At 36.1% G+C, this 25,991-nt stretch overlaps 1 protein-coding gene across 3 annotated transcripts in view; it reads left to right on the top strand.

Moving 5' to 3' along the window:
• ANKFN1 (ankyrin repeat and fibronectin type III domain containing 1) overlaps positions 1-25,991 on the top strand; it is a 139,474-nt gene that overhangs the window by 2,520 nt on the left and 110,963 nt on the right. The window contains exons 2-3 of one of the 3 annotated variants that reach the window (XM_021267303.4): positions 3,893-3,959; positions 4,934-5,170. The gene's annotated coding sequence lies outside the window, so the exon portion shown is untranslated. Of the gene's footprint in view, positions 1-3,892; positions 3,960-4,933; positions 5,171-23,307; positions 23,501-25,991 lie in introns of those variants that run through there. The other 2 variants (XM_072025674.1, XM_072025675.1) reach the window with 2 other exon arrangements.

Consider the following 25,991-nt stretch of genomic DNA (forward strand, 5'->3'; position numbering starts at 1 on the left):
TCTTGGAGTTTTATTCTGACCTGGCCTATTCAAAAGTTGTGGGATTCTGTCATTGCTTGTACTATTTTATTTTATTTTTTCTTCTACCACAACCTCTAGGTTTGAGGGGCTTACTGGCAGGATAATGACAGTGTTACTTCAGTCAGCATGGTTCTTTTTAATTTGTCTTGAGAGTGCTTCTGCCAATTTTGTTAAAGGAAACCAAATAAATTTATTGTTGCCAAAAAAATATCTTGGGAAATACATGGAGAAGAGGCTGAAATATTACTGAAAAATAATTTAAAAATCTATATGTTTGTAGTGGAATTTGATAAGATCTGGACGATTTAAAAAGCATGCTCCTTTGGGTCACTTCAATAATCCCTTGTGATATTTTTAGACATTAGAATGTATGTTTTCTCCTTAATGGAAAACAAAACAAAAGCCTTGTGGATATTTTTTCCAGAATGAAGTGTTTTATCAATCAAACTATTTTGGACTGGGTCTGGCTTCAAGATGCAAAATGTCCAGTGTAAGAAGTGAGTTTCTAAGCTTGCAACATAAATTGCTTTCTCTATATTCAGGCCATTAAACAATGAAATGACATTTATATCTAATCTCCATCTCATGAATTTGTCTTTACAACATCCTAGGAAAACATAAAAACAGCATCCTGTTTATGATAATTAAAACAGTTGGTGGTAATGAATGCAGATATCAAAGTTTTAGTGTAATTGAGGTGATGGTACATTTAAAGCAAGCTAGCAGGTGTTAGATCTGAAGCTATGACTTATGGAGCAATATTGTACTGCACAGTTGAAGCTGAAGAAACCCTCAGTGCAACAGCAGTCTCACAAAAATACACGAGGATCTACAAAATGAAAGATCCAAAGGGAAACTAAAAGACAATTTGGGCCATTCCAGAAGCTACTTTTTGGAACTCCGTACGATACAAAGCTAATTCCTTTACCCGACTCTTTTTCTGTTTAGCTCTATGTGTGTATGAAATGCTGAACTGTTTATTGTTCATTCCTAATTTTTAGTCTGTTTGAAACTGATGAAAGCTAAAGTGACCTAGTTGCACTTTGGCTACCAGGAGTTTCATATGGTTCTTGTTGTAGCTCATACCTAAAAATGAAGGAAAAGAAGTCATAATGCAATTATTACTAATCTTTGCTTTCTTCTTTCACTCTTTTTCTCTCTTTCCTCATCCTCTAGTGTGACTGTGGTATAGAATACAGCTGAGACAGAGCTGGTTCCAACCTTTGGTACTTATTTTTGGCTCATTAATTTTTTTGGCAAAGAAGAGACACTTAAAAGTCTGATGTTCAAAGGCTACGTGGTGATTGATCAGAAGTCAGCACAGTCAGTTTTGTTATTTTTTCCACTCATAGTAATGCTATTGCCTAAGAGCCCACAAAAACAAAGCAATTAGGTTTGCTTGATAGGAGGAATGATGGCGGCAGAACTATCATCAGCATTGAAACTAGCATGTTTCCATGAGATTAACTTTCCTCCACTTATTTAAGTGCCAAAGTCTAGTTTATAAAATGACGAGGTAATGCAAGTTGCGTTTAAAGTGCATTATCTGAATTATGCCAACTGTGCTCTTCAGGAATGTGACGTTGTGAAATGAGATTTCCACACACCCACAGGAATGAGCAGACACTATATATTAGCCTAGTAAAAATACAATCTTATATCAATAACACCCAGGCTCTCTCTCCCTTTCTTCCTGTTTGTGTTGTGTGTCTGAGTTAGTGTTGTTCTGAGCCAGTGTTGCCAGGTGTACTCGCCAGAGCCTACTCAACTGGAGCTGTGAATACCAGCCAAAAATAGCTAGCCCTGACCAGATGCTCCAGCAGAGTTAATAATTGAGAGCCAGTGAGGACGTATGCAGAAGACACACACAGCTATTCACTGCTAGAGCTTTGAACTTGTCCATTGAAGATGAAATTTTAACTTACATCAGGATGTGGAGCAGTGTTAGCTGCCTGGATAGGATGGGTAGTAAGACACTGAGTGGTGATCTCAGGTTTATCTCAGTTCTCAGTTTTTATTTAGGTTCAGTTCCTGCCTCAAGTGATAGAGCTACTGGGTACTTGTGCTTAGCCAGTACCTTTCTTGTGACTTGATTTCCCCATCTTTGGAACAGAATGATGTTCATGAAACTGATCAGAAATTTTGAATTCTAAGCAAAAGCCAGTGTTGCTATTTTTGACAGGGAAAATATTCCAGATGGACTGATTTAGGATTTCGTAATGTTGGCAACAATGTCCTGAATAAGGTGGTGCTGCTGGTATTCAGCGGATTATATTTACCTCTGCAAAAAATACTGAGTTTATGGGGGACTGTTGGGACTGGTGATATAAATGAGCTATATATACCGATACATTTCACTAATTCCCCTTTTAATCTGTGAAAAACCTCTGGGGCTGTTGATGAGGTCCAGAGTATGTGAGACCTAACAAACTCTGGCAGAACTTCCTGTCTTCATTTGGAAACAAATTAAATGCATAACTCAGAAAATGGAGAATACCTAATTTGGTTTTATCTCAGTACGTTTGAGTGTCTCACTAATTCTGATACCCAATTTGCTAATATTTGAGAAAATTAAGGTTATGGGTGAGCCCTGAAAAAAAAAAAAAAAAAAAAAGTTTTCAGGGTTAATTAAAGAAGTACATGAGTCTGGTTTGGAACCCATTTAGGCAATTCTGGAGTGCTTGCTGCAGCTGGTGGGCTTCCAGGAGGTGTCTGGAAAGGGAAAGATTAGTTCTGGTTAGTAATACTGTTGGATGGCAAAGGCACAGGAGCCAGAAATTAAGAATTTCTGTCAGACTCTTCCTAGATAATGACAGACCCAGCAGGAGACGATTGCTTTCTTTGGATGCCAATGTCTGACTCATTGTTTTCTGAACCCTAGTAAAGCTGAATTGTTGGTACTTCAAGAGAGCCAGATTGCTGCAAAGAGTCTGAAGCTTGAGCACGAAAGAATTGAAAGACTGTCTGTGAGTTATTTGAACTTTAGGAAGGAATGAAAAAAATGTTATCTAGCTACAATGCTGAGTCGTTTTAGCCTTAGGAGCTGCTTAGGTCAGCTGAAAGATTGGGAAGGAAAACACTGACTCAAGTATTTTATTGTGTCAGCAGAGGGTCCCTGCCGCAGTATGGGCTGAAACATGAAAGTAGGGATCCAAAGGGAATTGCTATCAACAGTAGCTGCTTTAAAAATAGTGTAATTCCTTTGTTTCTGAGGATTGTCTAAAGTCATAGGAAATCCTGCCAGGAACCTACAAGCCCATAGCATTAGTAGATCTTTCACTGAGGAGTTGAATACAATGAGATTTCCACCAGATTCCTTTTTCTTCACTTTTCTTCTGACTTACCATCTAGCCAGGTGGGTGAGAATACCTCACAGGTAGGCTTTTCCACGGAAGGTAAAGCTTAAAACCTTGTAACCACAATTACTTTATCTCCTTACTCTCCAACACAGCCATGTGATCAGTCATGGTAATAAGTAGTTCTACTCTGGCTCCATAATACCTTTGCTTGTGTCCTTAAAGATTTCGGGAATCTGAGCACTATCTTTGTGGAGGACTGTGTTGGAATTTTTTCTTAAAAAATCTAATAATATTATTGGATTAACATTGTTATGTGCTTTCTGTCTTTAAATGATTATTTTATCCTTATAATAATGCTTCAAATATCAAGATTCTCATACTGTGCATTCTGCAAAGGAGGTGGGGGGCAGAAATCCCAGTTCGCTGATTGTAATTCAAAACAGTAATGACCTCTTATTCAAATGGTGTTATCTCAAGCATTGCAATCAAATTCCAATTTGGAAAAAAGAATCGATGCACTTAAACTTTTCTTCTACCACAGTTTGACATTTCTTTCTTTTTTTCACTTACAGTGTCAGGAAGTGGAGCTGAGTTGGCAGTATACGGCAGCAGTATATGCCATCCCAGAGGAGGCTGTAAGTAAGTGTTAAAAATGTTTAGTTTTGTCTATTAAAAAGACTTTTACTGAACTCTAAAAAGTAGTAACAGAACTACCACTTCCAGCAGTTTAGTGGTTGTTAATAGATGTTGGTATATTGATTATTTTCTAATGGGGATTTAAATTCCTATCAGCACTCTCCACCGTAATGGAAATACTTTCTCAAACTCAGCCATCTGATAAATTTTCTGTGAACTCCTTTACATAGGTTGAAATTTGCCACTGTACAAGTTAGTAAGCTTGTGGGATCTGTCATTGATTCATATAGCTAAATCTTGTGGATACTGCTTGCTTTGGAGAGCTTGTCATGCAGCTTCATGTTACGTTTCATCTGTTCACCTGTTTCACTATTTCTCCACAGAAGTTGTAATTGTGTTCTTGTACACTAGAATAAATTTAAGAAGCTGTGTAAGGTGGCCTTTCATTGGCACACTATAATTGTTTCCTGTTATTTCTTCTAAAAAGAAGATTTACACAAATAGTTGCACTGCTTGTGATTGTCACACAATGCTATTGTTTGCGATATGGTGTTAACATCAGTAATATAATATAACTTACTGAAGTGAGACATAGTATCTGTCAGGATTATTTCATCCTTTGCTGTTCTTATAATGTGATATTGAGATTTCTTTCATTTATTAAAATGCAATATCATTTTAAAGTAACATACAGATTTTGAATGCCATTATATTCATGTTACCAATTGTTTAAAAATCGTTTTTCAGTGTTGGTCCACCCTTAGCTTATTAACAATATTTGCTGTTTTTTTTTTTTTTTTTTTTTTTTTTTTTTTTTTTTTTTTTTCTGGGGGTTCAAAATGCTACTGCAGGACAGATGACATGCTATGGTATATCATTACAGTCTAATGTGTTACTTCGTGGTCTCAGGTTGCTTTTCTTTGAGTAGTTGGATACTATCAGCTGTCTGTTTCTCATCTATTGTTTCTTTCCCTCAGAAGCTCCGTAAGTGGGAGATGACAGAGCCAACGCACTGCCTGTGTTAGGGGAGCAACAGAACTCCGATAGTGATGTAAATTATTGGAGCAGTGTTCATCTAGGGAATTGCAGACAGACAAAGCAGCTCTGAGGAATTGCATCCCTGTCAAAGAAACTTTGTTTCAGCTGAGGCTTGAATAACAGCAGAAATGAAAAGCAGAGTAATCTGGTGAGGGGGAAAATGAACTGCAGAAACTGTAAGTATTTTTGAACGATTTCGTACATAGCTCACTTATCTGATGAGCAGATTCCTATATGCATTTCTGGACACATTTTTTTTGTCTTTGAAGAATGAAAAGTGCATTTCCTTTAATATGATGTGTAGGCAGATTATTTCTTTCCCATTCTCTAAATATGTGGATAGAATATTTTATATGAAGAATGGAATCTCAAATATTTATAGGGGAGAAAACTCTTTTATTTTGCCTTCCAAGTATACACAAACATTTTGATCTAAATATACACTGGTACTTTGGTTGTGTGGTCAATATCTTTTAATGGGACATACTTATAAGCAACTAATCATAATATTTAAGACCAGCTTTTTCATTTCAGTTTATGGAGTTAGTTACATTTCTATTGTTTTCTTCAAGAGTCAACTTACAGGACTATAATATCAATTACTTACCTGCATTCACACAAGAGCAAACTCAGTGCTAAAACTGTCATCCTGAAATAAGTTTGCATGGAGTTTTATGACAGTCTGAAACAAATTTTTTTTATGAACAGTTTTTGTTTATTGTGGTTCTCAGCAAACAGGTGTGTGTGTGTTTGTTTCATGGGACCAGTTTTGAACAGGACAAATCAGCTCTAGCCAATAAGAGACTAAGGAACTCTGTATTCTGCTACCACACTCAGACCACCAGGAAAAATAAATTAAGAAAGGGTCATCTGGATTTTCTGAAATTAACCTGCAATGATTTCTCATTATGTTTTCTAAGCAATATATTTAGCAATTAATTCAAAGTTAACAGTCTGCTATAGCAACATTTCTTAGAATTGATGTTTTTAGAATGTTTATTGGGAAGTGTGGCACTGCACCACTCTATATTTTTTGTATGTATTATCATGAACTGATTAAGACGCCTTTTTGAAGTGAAAAACAGTGATATAACTTAGCATGAGTCTATCTCCTTTGGGAGAATTTGATTTGACTCTATCTTTTCAGAGGCTCTAGATAAATTGTGATTCAGGTAACTAAATAGTCTCGTGGAGACTGCTGTTTCTAATGGAAAAAACTTACTATGCATATACATGTTACGATTTGATTGACTGACTGTTTTGGAAGTAGCATGACATCCTTGTCTATACTCTTTCAACATACTCAATAGTGTGATACTAGTTTCTTATATTTGAGGTTGCTTAACAGTTCTAAGCACACAGTAAAGAAAGTCTCCAAAGAATTTACCTAAAACTTTGTACTGAGTTTGATACAATCTATGGCAGAAGAGCAGCTAGCAAATCACTTGAGAAATAATACCTGTTTCCTTTGTTTTCAATGTGATGGCATATCCAATTACACTCCATCTTCACTGAAATGTTTCTGATGTGGGTTAAAACTTTATTGTTAATCTCCACAGGATCTGTCTTGGATCTCTTGCCTTTATTGTTCATAGAACATCCCTAGTTAGTTCCTCATTATTTTAGACTTTATTCTTTTGTTTGTTTGTTTGTTTAAGGTTGACACTAATCTGAAGCAACCATATGATTCAGTGAAAAATTCAGATCTTCCAAGAGAACAAAGAAAATATCAGATTAGATGGTTGCACCAAAAATATTTTGTGGAATATTTTTAAAGGAAGACCAGCTAGTTTGAAATTACATAGCTAATTAATTTCTCAATTTTAATATTAAAAACTATGCATCTGGAATATGGTGGCTCACTCTAAGAAACAGAGATCTAGGTTTCAGTATCTTTGAAAAAATTCTAATCTCATCACTTTTCAATAAAAATATGAATGCCATTATTATATGAAGTATTAAATTTCCCAAGCACTATTTTTTAAATGAGGATTAAGATTCAATGAGGTACAATGAGGTCATTTCAATTCCCAGGATAACCATATTTCTAAATGTGTTTGTGTATGTTTCTGGCACAAATGACTACACTTTCACTAGATCTGTTGGAACATGCTTATGCTCCTGACTCTTTTAGCAGCCAGGACTGATGCCTGGCCAATCAAGGATGAGAAAAGGTAAAGAACAACATTTATTTCTTTTGAAATAGGTAGAGCTATTTATTTATTTATTTGTTTGGGGAGGGGGGAGGGGGGGGAGAGAGGGGTAAATAACCTTTTAGTGATTGGAAACCATTTGTGAATCAGTGTTGAGCCGTTGTATAATTTATTCAAAAAAGTTTAGCAGCAATACTTGGCTTCTGTTTAAAAATAGTATTTTGAGGTTAAATTTAGCTCTGTTTAAAAGACAATTTAGATACTACATCCTCTAAGTGGAATATTAGATTTGACCTCTGATTCTGAGTTAAATGTTAGCCATTGAATAAAATATAAATATCTGCTATTAATGCAGTGCTAAATCCATGAAATTCACTTCCAGGTAAAGACTATCTTTTCAATAAGAGTCAGTACTCCTGTTAGTTTAATTCTTCTGAATTGCATAGAAGAATGAATAGGGTAGAATATTCTGAAACTTGGATATATTCTGGTCAGGAAAATACAACTAACAAGTCTTAGTCCTAGTCACAGAATTTACATTCCCAAGTGAATGGAGGCCAAAAGAATTTACTGGCTGAGATGGAATTGGTCCTCTCAGTAACTCATGAATGCAGTTCTCAAAGGAAGATAGGAGTCTTTATTGTCAAATTTGGCAGTTCAGAGTTTAAGGCCTGTTATAAAGTGAAGTCACGTTGAAAGTATACAGTATTTGTTTCCATGTTTCACCTGCAAGTGAACTAGTTTTAGAATGGTACAAAGAAAAGTGTTGCTCCAAGGGCTTTGTCTTAACGATCTTTAGGAATCAAGGGAAACTTGTCTGCTAGGGGTTAACACCGAAGAATAGCCTTCATCCTTCTTTGAAGTGATGCATTCCCTAAGCATGTAGAGAAACTTGATGTTTATCAGACAAGTTGCCACATATTTGGCCTAGTATTCAGTTAGCATTTGCTAGTGTACATTATTTTAGTGCACTTTGTATTCCATCAAAATGCTTAGAACTGACATTTCACTTCAGAGTACCTCATAATAATGATGCAGATATCTTTCTATTATTTTTCTCTCCCACTTATACAGAATTTCTGCTTTGTAACCCAATAGAAATTACCTAGCTGATTAAAAGACTTGCTACAAACAATGTTAGACCCCTTTTAAGTGCTGGTAGAAAAAATGTAGGGGATTGTAGATACAGGAAAGATAGCTGAGTTAGTGTTTTAGAGATACAAGAAAGCTTTGTGTCGATAACATTGTTTTCAAAATTTTTAGTATATCTCTTACAGCTGGTCTGCAGCATTTGTGGCCCCAGTAGTGTTCCTTCTGTCTGCAACTAGATAAAGCACGGTGGAACCTCACCAGTAAGTCAGATGAAAACACTCTCCTGTCTTCAGCTGTTTCTGTGCTACACAGTCTTTTAGTTGCCTGAAGAACAATCAGAGTGTGGGAATTGTATTGAGAAATCATAAATTGCTTTGGGATTTACTCAACAGACTCTAATTTTGTATGAAATATGTGATTACGGAAGCACATAATAAGCATTCTCTTCTATGCTTACAAAGAGTCTTTTCAAATATTTTCAGATAATTTTCTGTTAGGAATTCTTAGATTCTGTTGCGTTATATCAGGCCTGGCATGTATTTCAGTCAGGTTTCATAGCAGATTTGCTTATCATGGAAAGTTTTTTCCTTTTAAACAAATAAGCAAACAAAAATTCCTAACTGTCTTACAAGTAACACTCTTCCCTTTGTGATAACTGCTGTGCAGGAACATTGTTTATTTTAAGCATGATACCTTCCACAATTCCTTAGAACACAGAAACAGAATGAAGAGCATAAGTAGTACATAACTACAAACAGGTAGGATCCTACTAATGTATGTACTATTGAAGAATTAACAGAGGAGGCCTAATGGTAGCAGCAGGTGGGTACTTCTGACCAACCTCCCACTCCAGCTCCCAGTATACTGAGTTAAGATTGCCTGTGTTAAGGCCAAAGCCATAATGACAACTTGGTGACAAAATGGGAAGGATCTATATTAAAACACTGCAAAGTTGAGAACGTATTCTAACAATTTAACAGTTTAGCAAGGCCAATTTAGCAATATAACAGTTTAGCAAGGCCATTGATGTGAAGGATGACCTAAAATGAATTAGACTATTTCTGAGGCGTATTGTAGTATATTTATACAACACTGCACTGCAGTGGAATAGACATGTAAACTTACCTAGACACTCAAAATATGCAGTCAATGACACTCAGAACATGAACTGCACAAAGTAGATGTGGCTTATGACTCCTGTACTTGACTGTGTGTCAGAGGAGCATTGCACATTAATTTCTTAGGCATTTTTGAAAATCTCACATTATTTCAAACATTGTAAACTTCTGATCAGCCTGAAAGGAATGACTTACACACATTGACTAGCTAATGTTATTTTAATTGCAGTAGAACCGAGAATCCTTAGCCAGGATCATGACCCATGTGCCAGGCACTACTTACTCAATTAACTTCTGCCAGAGAAAATTTGTTATGCTGAAATTTATCAGCATTAGTAACTAGAGCTGTGTAGACCACAGTGCAGACTGATTGATTCTTCTGCTCAATATTGCGTTGTAGACTTTAGCTGTAGGAAAACATACTCTTCTGGGTTCAGATCACCAGGGTCTGCTGGTCACTGGTTTCTCCAGCATCTACACTCCATTACCAATACTTAAGCTCCTGTATATTCTGTAATAGTCGTACAATGACAGTGAAGATTAAACTATATATTTTTTGCAGTCACCTATGTAGCCACAAATATGTCACACATTTCACATAAACTTTCCAAAAACATTTAAGGGGGACTCTCCCTGAAGGCAGGACTCAGACCTGCAATTGGCAGAACCATGCTGCACAAAAGTTTTCTAGCACAGATGTGAGAGGAGTTGGCTGTGCTCCTGTGCCCCTTAGGTCTTTGCCCTAGAGGTAAAATAAAAGCACAGAATTGAGTGGACAAATCCAGAGCAGTGGTTCATGCCCTTTATATGTAAAAAAGCATGCCCTATAAAGTTCAAATTTAAAATTTCTGAAAACACCAGTGAATCTTCTTCTATCCATATCCTTGTATAGTACTTCTAGTCACTATAAAATAACCACAGATTTTATTAAATACAAAATGTATGTTTTGCTGTGGTATTCCTCTTCCATACATAGACATCAAGATAGCTACAGATTACCTAATGACAACATTTTGGTCCAGTGAACGTGTCAGTAAAGCAAACCAAGCATTTCTCTTAATAAAACATCTTTCAAGCATCCTTAAGGACACATTAAAGTGATCTCCTTAGAAGCCGTACTTAGTAAGCTAATTAACAAGATCAGAGTGTGCATTCCTTCCTTATGATTAACTCTATGGCACTGAAAGGAAAATTCTAAGTAGAAGTCTTAAAGTGACACTAAATGCATAGATTCTTATATTCTGTATTGGAATGCATGACACACTGACTGCAGTTTAAGTAACTGTTTAAAGTATTTTGAAAGCAGCAAGGACATAATTCAACTTAAACTCTGACTTTTCCTCAACAGAAATACACAAGGCATTAAACAACTTGGGCAAACAGTCTGGAAAGTTACATTGCTGTTCATCTTGTTACACTTGGTGTTTTTTTATGTAATGGTGAATTATACTCCTTAGAGCTGGGCCTTCAGCATTTTTCTGAAAACATACAAGTGTACTACATCTAATCCTCAGGATTGTTATAACCTATTTACCATGAAGAAAAGCTAATGTGCACATAAATGATTAAAATCATTTTCATCACATGCTTTGTGTGATATCTAAGTTTGATATCTAAGACAGTAAGAATACTACAATATTAACCATAGGAAAAAAGTAACAATGGTTATTTTTATATTATATACAAGAACTTTGCTCCATAACATTGTGCCCAGGGTACAAGAGCAGTACTGATGCTCAAGCATGCTGTTTTGTATAAACCAGTGTTACTACAGGATCTTGGTTTGGCTGGCTGAATTATGATTAATTTACTGGAAGACAATAGTGTAATAGTGTGTGGTGATATAATTGTGATTGTAGTAGGATGGAAGAACAAATGCTGTATTCCTTGGAGGCTGGTGCTGAAACAGCTGAATGGCATGGTGTTGTTTAATACTGCATACACAGCTTAGGCAATGAGCTCTTCAGCAGAATTGCACAGCTTAAATTCTGTATTTTCACGCACATTTAATGTGGCCTACTGACTGTCGGCTCTTCTTATTTTGCTTGAACAGAATTCTTGTTTCAGCTATGATGAGATACATCAATGTAGCTCTCCTTAAAGCTTATTTCTATTTTATTGCCATTTTATACTAGTTTGTCAATCTGTCTCCATTTGGAAATCTCTCCATGCTTCTGTTTGTCAGGTGGCCATATAAATTCTTGAGAAGTTACTGTCAGTTGAAGGCATACTAATACACTTCCTTCTTGAGATTAAACCCTTATGGGACATGAGACATAGTATGGGTCATAGGATTCCAGCCACACAAAGCTAAGTAAGAAATACTGATCTAGGACCATAGTGCCGAAGCTATGTGGAACAAACTCTGAACTGAAACAAGTTCAGAATATTTTTCAGTTTTGAAACAAAAATAGTAATATGCTATATAATTAGAAAAGATTATTTTTCTAAAATTAGATGCTACAAGAAGATACTGGTAAAGCAACAGTCTAATGACGTTTTATTAGCAGAGTATTACTAAGTAATAAATGCTTAAAAATTGCATTGCTTTCAGTAGTAAATTCTAATGGTGTATTTAGCACTATTGCACTGTAAAAAAAAAAAAAAAAAAAGTCATGAAAATACAGATTTCAATCCAGACTCCTAATTATTGTGCATTTTCTGTTTGTAGTCATGAACATCTCTGTAAAAAAAAAAAAACAACTAGTAAACTTGATGAAATTAGTTTTGAGACTATTGTTTAGGCACTAAAACTGACAACTTAGAAATAAACAAAAGTTCAGTATAACCAGAGTGGTTTTGCTATTAAAGTATGTCTGCTATTAAATTGTCTAACAACTACTACAGTAGTTACAGTTCTTCGTTAAAATACTCAGATCTTTATGGATTTTATCAGAGAATACTACTTTACATTACATGGTAATTATAGACTACTGTCTCTGAAGTGAATTTCCAATACTGTTGTCCTACAGAACACAGAAAGGGAGAACTAAGTCATATGTTCCATCTTTACTACTACATTCCTTAGAGGGTTCCATATGTTTACCTTTAGCTGACTTTAGAATTTTTGTTTTTGTGGTTGCTGGCAAGCAGAGTTGAATTCTTTCTTGCCTATTTCTTTAATAAGGAATGTGAAGCCACATACAAAATAACACTAGAATACAACAGTATGAAGCACAAATAATCCCCAATGAGATGCGTATTTTGTGTAGACATCAGAAATGCTTTGCACCTTTCTTTATTTAGACTGCTAGGCTTAAAAATTCCAAAAGGGGGCAATCTTACCCTCTGCCTGGAAATCTATAATTGTAATTCACTTGAGAAAATGCAGCATAGTACTCTCAAAGTTCTCATTTACCTTAGAGAGCTGAAGGTTAGTGCATAAATTATAAAAACAACTTGTAGGCTTTTGTCTTTGTTTTTGAAAATTAAAGGTATTACTGGACTTTAAACTTGATTAACTGCAATAATATGGATACCTGTGGCCACTCTCAAAGTGGCTGACTGAGAGAAGCATTTAAAAAAAAAAAAAAAAGGCTCTTAAATTGTTCTTGGTCATACACAACTCTATGAAGGAGATTTAGGCAAAACATAGAATCTCAAGCTCATTTCTCTTTTTTTCAGATGATCATCACTTTTGAAATTAAGACAAAAACTGTACTCTCTTGAAGGAATATAATGATAGCCAAATTAGTGCAAGTTAGTTTTTACAATTTTTTATCATGCCATAGTATAAGTGAGAGAGAGAACTTTTTGGAAAAAAAAAAAAAAAAAAAAAAAAAAAGAAAAAGAAAAAAAGAAAAAAGCACTTGCCATCCATTTGTAGTATTTTTTAATTATTTTTATTATTCTAGAAGAAATATGCATATTTTCTTTCTTTATGCTTTCTAAATAATGTTGTAGACATGTCTTTTATAATTTGATGGCAACTCTAATTTAACTATAAGAAAAGAAAATGTCTTACATATGATATATATATACATGCAAGCTGCCAAAAATAATATTTCTGTAGATATTTGAAAGCCAATACTAAGCAATATAGAAGTGTCTTAGTAGGAGAAAGGCGTCAACATAAAGTAATGGGTTAGTTGCAGAAAGGCATCTGCAAGAGTTTGGGAAAATTGACTTTGATACTGGGAAGAAGTGGAAAGTAGCACATATAAAATGGAGAGAGCAGACATGTCCTGGTCACTTGGGGAAAGTGGATAGTTTGCAGGCAAAATGCCATCCACATTCCTTCCCCTTCCACTCTATGCCCATGATGTAATATAATAAAGTCTATTGTTTATCCAAGTCTATATCCCTGTCTTTAATAGTGCCATGTGACTTGAATTTGAAGGAAAAGATGGGGTGTTTTATTAGACCAACAGGCACCATTTGAGCAGAATAAATGACAAATACTCTGTTATAAAACACATTTGTTACATCTGAAACTGAAATGGCAATTGTTAGGATTTTTTTTTAAAAAAAAAAAAAAAAAGGATTGGCAATGCTTGTTCTGAATGGAACTTAATGTTGTTAATTAGACAAATAGTCTATGAGTGAAGAGTGTCTGGTAGCTGTGTAGTAGAGAAAGATGGGCACTGGAAAAGCTGTCAATATTGTTAGTTCATGTGGGCTGGATCAAGAGACAGGCAACTACATAGCTTACACTGAGCAGTTAACTGAGAAAATTGTGATGTGTCATAAAACTGGTGTTTCTGTGGAGTCCCTGGTTTCTGCTATATATTAAAATTTTAATTTTAATGAAATGCTGAAGATATTTTCTAGGTCATTTTGAGGGTGAGAGCTGAAGTGTGAGATGGGTTTGGGAAGGAGAAGATACGATGCAAACAACAGTTCCACTTCCTTTGGTTGAATCAAGATGATGTTGAAAAAAGATGCATTCTTACTCTTGGCTGTATCACAGCATGGCAGAGTCATGCCCTTTCAGTTTTCTCTAGATAACACTATTCTGATTATTTTTTCTTGCTCTAAGACTGGAAGTCTGCTATGCGTTTATAATTCTGGCATCTTGTGGATAGCCCCTGCCTCAGAAATCAATACCTCCACTGAAATAGACTCAACATGCTGAAGTGAAAGCTCTGGTACCTCAGATAGGTTTCTTGTTACAGGGCAGATGAGAGCTGCGCTGGCTGGGAAGAAATGGGGAGATACAGCTGAGACGTCTATTTTGATCTTGGCCTTATCATAGATTTAGTGAGAGAACACTTCAAAAATTTGAAAGATTTTAAAGGTTTGAGAGACTTCTGAATGCTGACATGTATGAATTAAAACATTATTTTAAATTAACTTGTCTTTTTATGTGCAGTCCATCCCAGTAACACTGGGACTTCGTATTTTCCCATGATAATGCCGCCCTACAGTTAGTCATTGCTACACAGAATCTGGTTAAAGCTGATAGATTACTTGCAGTAAGAATAGATTGCTTGTAGTAAGAAGAGTTGCAGCTTGTGATGTTTGCAGGCTTCAGCTCCCGTCCATCCAGTATGAATAAAGAGGCACAGATTGTCAACCTGTATATGCTGAAGTTGCTCTGACCCCTGATTCACAGCCAAGAATATAGCTGGTACAGTCACAGTTCAATAAAGCGTTGTGGTCAAACATGTTTTCATAAGATGTAAATGAAACTAAAATAAATTATAGTACTACTTTATTTTTATTGTGATAAGCAGTATACATAAGAAATTAATAAGATTTTTTTTTTCCTCACTTCACATTCATATGATGTAGACTATTTTAAACCAAGCTGCATTTTTTCCCCTCTAGAGAAGATGACCATACCAATTGCCTCACTATCTGTTTACGTTTTGGAAAGAGTCATTTGGGATTTTGTCTTTCTGAAATAAATGTTTGCTTATGGATTTTTTTTATTGTCACATCTATGGCATTTTTAAAGTAAATAGGAGTACAAGGTTTATATTATTTTAAATGTATATTGTATTTGTCTTCCCAACACTGTGGTTTTTAGTACTGTGAATAACGTAGTATGGAGCCAGCCTATTAAACAGCCTGTTTTTGTAAGGAAACTGTTAGTCCACCTACAATATTCTATTGCTTACTGTGTTCTTCCAATATGCTTAGCATTCCACAACCTAAATGATCATTTGTTGAACAAATTCATGCTTTTATTAGTCAAAATACAGAGAAAACAGAGCCCCCCTGTTTCAAGATATTTGCTAATGCACGGTTAATTATCACATATAGCTTACTATAATTCATTTTACAGGGAGACCTCCTGCAGGTAACATACTAGCAGTTTATGAAGCAAAATAACCTCACTATAGATTAGAACTGTTTCACTACTGGTCAGACAGTTGCTGCTTCTAGGCCTTCTCACTTCACATTGCTAATTTGAACAAGGCTTTATTTTTATATTTGTCAGCAGCAAGACTGTAGCATGGTTGTTAAACCTCTCCCAGGCCTAATTAGAGTAGCAATGCTAGCATTCATAATGAATCTCGTGTCCTGGGTTGGAGGAGGTAGCCGTGGTGCTACAGTAGCTTCCTGGCAGACAGTTGCTGGCAGGTTTAAGGTAGCTTGTGGCTTGCAATATTAAGTGACTGTTGAAATTCATTGACTCCACTGCGGCTTATGTGTCTAGATGACAACAAGTTTACACGGTTCTTTTATAGTTACAGCAAATGGGTCCATTTAAATATTTATTAGGTGATTATGGTGATGTGAAATGGAAAAAAATTGCAAAGTACAGTATTGCATGTATAACTGTTTTAACTGTTTGTACAAAATAGGCCTGTGGTATCATTTGAAATTACAGCATCTTTTTTTCCTCATAAATATTTATAGTGTATCAGTAGCTAGGAATGCTAATTTATTTGCATTTTGTTTCTTATTTAATTTGACAGCCATTTGGGTAGCCATTAAAGGCACTCACTCTGATTTGAATGAAGGATATTTCAATCAGCAGCTGAGTGGCATTTTGATTGGTGTGGGTGAAGTTCAATTTTGGGAGTTCTTGCCTTTATGAGACCTAGAAAGGAGTATACCTGTGTGTGCTTGATGCTGGGAGCACCCACAGAAAGCTTGCTTCTCTAAAAGTTTAACATTTGGAGAATTTGTTGTAATTATTGGATTAAATGTAGTTGATTTGCTTTATTTTGTTCTTCAGCTGCCTTAATCAAATTGGAAAGAACACAACACCAGGAATAAATACTCTGCAAAAACAAACCAAGGGTTCATATATTATTAACATGAGTTGGATGCCTGAAAAAAAATATCTATCTCAGGTACATCGATAAAAAGATTAAATGCATACAGGAGAAAAAGAAATCCAATTCATTGACAGCTTTGTGGCTGCTGTTTACTTTCTCATAGCAGCAGAAGAGACAGGTGTGAATCAATCTCACCCAAGGGCATAAGAAAACATGACAATGATATCCAGAGTTATCAGAGCAAATACAGACATTGGAAATGCTCTTAGTGATAACATGGAAAATAGGTGTAGTGAGGAGATCTCACGTATAGGACAGTAAATGTAGTCTGAACATGTGTGTGTGTTTATATATAAACTTGAATATAGTATGAGAGACTTGCTCATTGTAAAGAGAATAATTAAATAAGCTGGGACAATTTCACTCATGGTGTTATCACTGAACTTTGCTGTTATTTAGACATTTAAATTTGCTGCAAGTGGCTGAAGTAATTTTAATATTTTTTCAGATATTGATCAATGTGTATCCACAGATTTGATCTATGCCTTCTTAATTCAGTGCAAATACTTTTTTTTTTTGATAGACTCCCATCAATTTTAGAAAGCTTGGAATACATATCATTTTCTTGTATAGAAAATTAAGTGGAAATTAATTTAATTTAACTGGGCCTGCCTGCCTTGGGAGTTCTACTTGTTTTCCTTCATTTTCCTTTAGTGCGTATGATTCTGCCATAGTGACTCCTACAATCATCCTTACATATTAAGAAATTGCAGACAATCTTCTCTTCCTTTTGCAAGGGATTTACATGAATATTTTTGAAAATTTCAGTAGAAAGAAGCAGAACTGAGGGTTTTGAATAGAAAACAATGAGCTCGTTTGAGATTTAGAAGACTTCCATGAGACTATACAAGTATAGTGAAATTGCCAGAGACCAGCAGTGGGAAGGGAAATATCTTCATTATTGCAGCCAATTTTGTCAGTTTTACTTGAGGAAAGTAGCTGCACAGTCTAGAAATATTGACACCTTCTTGAACTGGAGGTGAAGGAGTTTCATATTTTTGAAAATGAGAGAAGTTACCCTTGCAAACAGGGCAAGAAAGTTGCAGAAAGAAAAACAGAGACACTGAGCTGAATTAACTGTGTCTCACCAAGCTACTGGAATGTCCACAGGCTTCCTTAAGACTTGCTGTGATACGTCTAGGACTGGGATTTAGTCTACTGTATACAGCACAAGATTAACTGATATTTGGTTACTTAACTAAGACTTATTTCATTACTAGTATCAAAGAAACAAGACAGCAGTTCTTTAGAGATATGTCTAATTCTGGCTTTAACTCAAGTTTGGTACCCTTGCTCAAAACTGAGATTGCTAGTGACTGAAGGTTACTCCTACAGTACAAATAGTAAGAATTACAAGTTAGTACTCAGCTGAGTTTAGGATGTTCAATTTATTTTTTTGCTATGAGAATTTAAAAGCTTGTCTGATAAATTAGTGCATCAATTAACTGTGGCTGGTTATTGGTGATTCTGGCTGATCTGTTCAGATACCAGTTAAAATGAGCTTTACACACTTTGGCATAATCTTATTTACTCTTCCAATGCTATGAAGAGAACAGCAACTTTTCTCCTTACACTGACAATGCAAATGAGGGGGGGGGAAAATAATAAAATTGTTACTGTGTTCTGATATAACAGTTATTTCATGACATCTTCCACCACCACAGAACCCAGCTCAGCACTGCTTTGGGCACTGGTCTTTGCCTTCTGAACATTATCAGAGGCCAGATACTGTGTGAAGTTGAAGGCTGTCGTTCTCACTCTGGTGATTTCACTGAGTTTCTGTTAAATATTTCTGATTTGCATCTGACTTGGATGTACAGGTTGCAGATAACCTAGGCAAATTGCAGATCCAATTCTGAGCCCTAGACAAGGGTATTATCAAATATTTCCTTTAACTCACTATTTTTTCTTGGCTAGCTATACTACAACTTTCTGTCCAGAGTCCAGGTTGTTTGCTCGCTGTCTGTACAACAACCTTTGACACCTTTCACAGGGTGCTGAAGCGCCTATCACTGCTTCAGACTTCCTACAGCCTATACAATAGGTGGTCCATAATTATTTACCTGCAGGTTTCAGAAGTCCTATTAATGCCCAAGATGGTCAGTGAAACTTGCAACAGAGTAAACGTAGATAAGTGTCAGGACACTGAAAATAGCTGTGTTCTTGTGCATACACAGTAACCTTCAGTCTTTAGGGCTGTTGATCTGATTCACAAGCACTAAATTCATTTAAAAGAAGACGAAAGGGGGGAAAAGAACATTCTTTAGCTTTTTGAGCCTGGAAGTTCTGTGCTACTGTTTGCTCAGATTTTCCAGCGAGATCACTTCCTGAATGGGGCTTAATATGAATAAACGTTCTGAGAGACAGGTTCAAAAGCTAAGCATGCAGAGACTGTCCAGTTTTGCAGTATTCCACTGGTGACAAAGCTGAATTTAGTAAGCTCAGAAAATTGTACACTTGCAAATTAAAATAAGATAAGCTTTTGTTATATATTGCTTGATAAGTTTCGCTAAATGTTTAATTTTAACAATTCTATTCAGATTTTAAAGGAACTTAATGTATTCATCCACCTTGTGATTTCAGTAGAGCTATTTAGGGTGAATAGACAAACGCCAGAATTTCATTCTAGAAGTACCTGCCAGATTATATGGCTTCATCTCTTTCAAGTACTATTGCAAAGAAAGTTTGCAAAATATCCAAAGTAGCATGGCTATCATCAGTTATTTTAATAGTAAATTTGTGTTCTCATTAAAGACCAGGATTCTGTCTAAACACAGTGCAAAAGATGTTCTTCCCATCATCAGTGCAAGCCTACCCAGGAAAAGAAATGCAAGATAAAATATAAAGTAACAGACACCTGGTGGTTTATCCGAGGTCTTGCATAGTAGTTCCCCCCCCCTCCCCCCCCCCCCCCCCCCAATTATTTAACACTACATTAACTGCCCTCTTCACTAGTTAAAGTGGCATCCAGGCATCACTTCCAATTCCTGCAGCAACCTGGACTCAAAGCTTCTTTAATAGAGTAGATGTTGCATCTCTTGTTTGGCCTTTCCTAGTTTTAAGGATTCTTGATCAATATCAATCTAGGTTTGGAAGATCAGTACTTGCTGTAGTATGGCAAAATGAGGTTTCTTTTTACAGTATCAGGGCAAATAATTTCAGACAATCAGTAGCACTATGAAATATATGCTATCTCTGTGCCTGACACTGGGAAATAGAAATCCATTTTTCCAGCTGAATGAAAAATAGGAGGTCCAGGTGTCAAAATCTCAGCACTAGAACAACTTGGAAACTTTCCAGTGGAACATTTTTCTCTCAGCTAATGCCAGTTCACCAAAACCTAACACGTTGCATGAAAATGTCTATTCCAATGAAATTTTTGATGGAAATGTGCTTGGTTTCCTGCCAGCTCGCCCGCTTTTCCCAGCTCTCAGCTCCCCGGCATCTCACCTGGAATAGAGCCAGAAAGTCAAGTTTCTTCACGTTCTTGGCCTGTTTGGCAGACTGCCACAAAGGATGGGAGTCTGGGCTCCCGAAAGTGGACAAGAAACCTTATACATGCACATACAACCATACACATACTCTCACAGGTCATTTAAATCCATGTCAGTTCATTCAAAGTAAAGTTTCCTTTTTTTATTTTTTTTTTTTTTACATAGAGGGTCTTTTAAATGTGACCCTCCTATGGAAAATTTCTCATGTTGGAATTTTCATTCCAAGTTGTAACTGAAAAAATTGGGGAATATGAAAAAAATTCCTCATAAGGGAAATTCTGGTTCCTGTGCAACTGGATGTTGCACTCTTGTCATTGAGGCTATCAGCAGTTCCTTCTGCATCTCTTTTTCATTGCATAACAAGATCTATATTTGTAACAGGTAAGGTGTTTGCATACTTAACAAAACAAGATGATATTTTTAGAGTTTTCTAAATATTTATGTTAAAAATTCCTCTTAGGACACATTAAATAAGTCATGCAATCCTGTCTTGGTCACTAACTTCAGTCTGGGGACTAAGGGGGCAGTGAGTTTCAATGTCTTTTGCTGAATAATGAACAGAAAATAGGCATATATACTGTAGTTCTGTCTGAGAGGTCCCTGAAGCAGGAGCACTGTAGTGTACTTTTCCATAGCCTCATTTCATGCACTGCAAACTGCTCAGTTGCTTGTTATATGTAAGTAAATAAATAAACTTCAATCACACTGTGTTAGGTAATTTCTGACCAGGGGGATGTGTTCACGTGTGAGACAAAAAGCAGTTGATTCAAGTAGCCATTAATGAATTCCTTTTCTGATTATTCTTAATACCTTGGATTAGCATAACAAAGTCAGACTCTTTAGGAGATCAGTACTTGAAGCAGTTAATTTCTCAATTGAGCTTTTGAGAAGCTTGGATTTATAGTAATAGATAAACTTCTTACTATTTCATCAAAAAAAGTTCCTGAGTAGAATTCCACTTCTGTGTAAAATGGTGTTGTGGTCATCAAGTCTCAGACCAACTACCAGTCCACCAGAAAACTCTTGCTTTTGTAATAAAAGGAAAATGTTAAATGTTCTTCAAAGCAAGGGGATATCTTTCCTGTATAAGATGCTAAAACTGCTATTAAACAGATAAAATTTATTTCTTAGTCAAAATAAGGGAAAAAAAAAACAAACATGGGTGGTTCCTTTTTGTAGAAGGCATTGTGTAGTAGAGCTGAACTGATACTGTCCCTGGCTCTTTCATAAAATTTCAATGTGATCTGAAATTTCTCCCAAAGCCCTTTTATTCTGAATCAATAAAATGGGATTGATCAGCAAAATACTCAAGTATTAATAATAGAAGAAAGTGAGTAAAAAGTGTGTTGGCTGAAACTTTATTTCAGACCTAAAAGCTGTCATCTCCCTTACTGTGGCTGCACAGAATCCTAATATTCTTTACTTGCATTAACCTTGGCAACAGTCTAGCAATAAGGAGGTGAAAATGGGATATTTGTATGTCTATATACAGGATCAAGCAATTCAAATTAACCCTCTGAAAGGGGTTTTTAGAATTAATAAAATCATAAGCTTTTAAACTGGTTTCACATGAATTGTTCCTTATTAAAAATGATGCAACAGAAACATGCATATTAATGGATGTTTTCTGATGTCCCTAAACTGAACTCTTCGTTGCCCTCTCTAATCTCCTAATCTTTTTGCAAAGGAGAGTAGAAAGGCCTCTCTACAAAGCAATCTCGACTGCTTTATTTGAGTCATTGGAGTGAGAGGAAAAAGGCGGGGGGGGAGCAACACATATCATGTTGTAAATACAATTCAACATGTGCAATGAAGTGACAGCTGAATTCTTCAGGCCTTTATGTCAAAGAATCAGTGCTGGACTGTGGTGTGTAAGCGAAGACATCTCGTACTGTTATCTGACTAGTGTTCTCTAAGAGCAACAGTCTGACTGAGGGGGAAAAAAATCAACTCTTCTGAAAATAGAAGAACACTGGCACTGCCTTTCCTCAGGAACTACCTTCCATAAAGTGAAGTGTGGCTCTTTACAGTAAGACTGAACTAGTTCTGACCTTTCTCCACTGTTGCAGGCACTCACAGGTGCTCTCTGGTGGAATGAGAAAAATTTGTTTTCCATACAGAAGTGCATCATTTCTGATGTTGAACGTTTGTCTGCTCATTCAGACATGACCTTACGAATTTTTGTGATTGTTCTCTGGATGTGTTAGGGACTGAGTCTATGCTTGAAAATCTGGATCTGGATCCAGGTCTTTGGCAATTTCTATCCCATAATATTAAGATAAAAACAAGTAACTACAGAAAAAGAAAACAGTCACAGTATTTTGGGATACTGTTTTTCATGTCACCTCAAAGAGAGAGAGATTGTTTTTATGTAATGCATATTCTACTGTATGTTTTCATACAAAGGCTGATTTTCTGAATGTAAACAGAAAGTTTGAGATTAGATTCCAGGTGTTTATCTTCCCGATATAATAACCTTCAGAACAATTTCTATTAGATCTTATTGTTATATGAGCCCAAACTCACCTTTATGTAGAAGCATGCATCCTGATATATTTCTTAAAACCAAGGAGGGACACAGATACAAAACAGGGATTCCCAGCTCCATATGCTGAATCGAACTGAGACCAATGGCCTGTACAGAAGGTAAATTCTTAAATATTTGGGTTTAGGAACACAGAGACAGTGCAGTGCTGGCCCAAGGGGAAGAGAGGCAGCAGAGAAAGAGAGAAATCACCAAGAACAGAGTTAAGGATTCTGGCTTGGATTTTCATAGGAGCCTATGAAAGTAAAGGCATCTCTCTGCTATAGTCTGTCGTGAGTACCTATTAAATGATTATATTTGTTGCTGTTGATCTCCTTCTATTTGCTGTAGTAAATTGTATCTGGTTTCTTGATCTGTCTTGCTGTAATCACCTACCTTAATCCCAATAGCTGATTTCAATAACTAAATTAAACTGTCTAGTGTGGTATATCGTCCCATCAGATGGCACAGATGAGATCTACAGCCTCCCTGGAATCACCCCAAATCAACTATTAATAGCTGATTTTAATGTAAGAGTTCCTAGGCATCTTCATTTTTTGCTCTGGTCCTAAGATACTCCAGAGGGTTTTTTCTTCCTGAAATTGTTGTGCTGTTTTCGGTACTTAAGAGACAGACTCCAAACGAAGCAGCCGTTCTTAACCTATGCAGACAAAGGGAGTGGTTCCCTTAGCAACAGGAACCATGTGGAGGTTCTCAGAGAGCTCTCTTTTCCCCCTACTCGTGTTTTCTTTTAACTCAACATTTTGCACAGCATCTTGCATGGAGACTCCGACAGCTGGGCTGGAGGCAAACGGTTCTTCCGTCTCTAGCTAACCAGTGCTCGAAAGGCAATTGTTCCACGCTCACCAGACAGAAAAAAATGATAATCATGGGTAAGTGAACTGGCACACAATCAGAGTTCATGCTGTGGAGGGGGAAAGTTTACTGGCTGGCAACCAGAAGCGTCCAGCACTTACCAGTGAAAGAGGGGTTCTAATGTGATGTTTACCTTGTTTACCATTTTGATCCTATGTCTGCATTTAGCAATTCAGGGCTTTAAAACATTAGCACAACTGGGTTCTAGTCCTTAGGATGCTACTGACTTCCTTTATAGTCCTGGACGTGTCAGCTCACCTGTCTGTTTTCCTTCCCCATCCACTAAATGGAGATGATACACCATGAGGATGTTGAAAGGACTGTGAACTACTGTAGAAATATACCCTATTGCTTGGCAAAATTATATTTGCTTTTGAAGTTAATGATAATGTGTGCAGAATCTGAGATAAAGTATTCCTGTTTTATTGAAGATTTAACTAAACTTTTCTGTAGATCGATCAAGTTGCTTTTCTTCATGGTGCAATATCTACAGATACAGGAGATATGTGCATATGCATTAAAAAATGTGTATGATGGTGTATAAATTACAGAAATAGAGCAGTTCATTTCCCTCAAAATAGCTGTAGCATTGGTAAAGTTGTAGCTGTGTTTCAATGAAGTCCAGCATATTATAAAATAATGGAAATTAATCTGAGTGTTTTGAAGTAAACGCTTGTTCTGCTGTCCCTGAGGTGTTACATATTACAAGAGCTCTTGCCAATGTCAGTTGAAAAGCTTAATGCACAAAGTCCGTAAGTTTGCAATCATTTTACCTAAAAAGAGACATATGAATTCATCCAATTTTAAGCCAGTTATTTTGTGGGAGACTCACATAAGGGATGAATTTGTCTCCTCTGCTCATAATTTTTCATCACATTTGAAATAAATTTCAGGCATTTGAATTCATATTTTGACAAACGGTGCTGCATACAAATCATTTGGATGCAGGCTTCCTTTTTTTCCACACCTACAGATGAATCTCCTAATGTCGCATTGAATGCATTTACCACTACAGGCAACTTAGTTGCTCTAATTTCAAATGTGATTACTGCAGGAAAAAAATAGTTATTGGAAACTACATGTGCAGTCACTGCAGAATTATCATGCATCAGCTATCCACAGTCATGTCAATTATGTACTCATAATACTTTTCCTATTCCTTGGCAATGCTAATCATCTGCGTATCACTTGTTATGTACTTGTACAGCACCTAGTACCACTGAGCATTTCCTAAATGAGCACAGCTTCAAACGGTCATAACACTCCCTTTTGCATGATCATTTACAATTTGTCTCTTAGCTCCAATTTAAAGAAAGAATTGCCATGTTTGCACTTTTAAGAACAATGTTAGCTTTTGTGTCTGAATAATGATGAAGGCAATAATGTAGTATAATTGAAAGTAATTGTTTCTTTTTTCTCTCTGTGTTTTTGTTACCCTCCTTTTATGCACTACTTCAAACAGTACTTCTGCACAAATCAGTTATACCAGCTGAAGTACAGAATTAAAATATTTTACATTTAGCAGGCAGTGTCTGAGTCCCAAATTATAGTTCAGTATGTAAAACTTGTAACAGGTGAAGAGCATCCTTTGTGTCATCCTTTTAGTTTTTTTAAGAAAAGATTTTAAGTTATTACAGATTGATGTTCTGGTTTCCCCCACCTCCATTTGGTGTCTAGTTCTACAATTCCATTGTTGGTCACTTACCCTATTTTTTTGGGTAGAAAATTTTCATTCTGGTAAACAAAAATGTCAGTTCTTTTGCCAGACCTGCTATTAGTGATTTCGTATGAATAAGCCACTGAGAGGCACTTTGAGTTACTTCAGATTTAATGTTTGTACTGCTATTAGTAGTTCTACTGTGCCTTTCATCTAAGCATTTGAAGTACACTGTGAACATAAACGAAGCCTCCCCAGAAATCTGAAGACAAGGAAGTAATACGAAGGGATCACTTCACCCACAAACTAAGTAGATAACAAGAACTCTAACAATCTACAAAAGAGCTAAATGTCTTAGAACTGGAAGTAAGGATTTGATGTAGAGATGGATTAGATTGCTACTAACATCTATGTCAATTCCTCAGTGCTTCACATATCGGATACATATATACAATAAGCTGAAACTGAGAAAAAGTGGATGTTAGTCTTAAAGATTAAACAAATGAACGATAATTGGCCTATAGGAAGAGTTAAGAGAAGCTTATTTATGCAGCTGGCAGCCAAGAGTTTGGATAAGTTTCATGCTTTTAGTAAGGATAATCACATATGGATTAAATTTCAGGATTTTACCATTTTTATGTGCTTATGATTTTTCAACAGTAAGTAAAAGGCAAGGCTTACAATGTGAGTAATTCTTTTTTTTCAGTCTGATTTATTCATTAAAAAGGCAGCATCCATAACTCCTCCAAGATACCTCTGGTTAAAAAGTAAATCATATATCAGTTCATGCATAGATCATGACTTTATATCGTAGTTCTGAAACAAGGACTGGTGTGATAGTCTGCTGTGAT

Source organism: Anas platyrhynchos, chromosome 19 (assembly GCF_047663525.1).
Source record: "Anas platyrhynchos isolate ZD024472 breed Pekin duck chromosome 19, IASCAAS_PekinDuck_T2T, whole genome shotgun sequence".
Classification (NCBI taxonomy): Eukaryota; Metazoa; Chordata; class Aves; order Anseriformes; family Anatidae; genus Anas; species Anas platyrhynchos.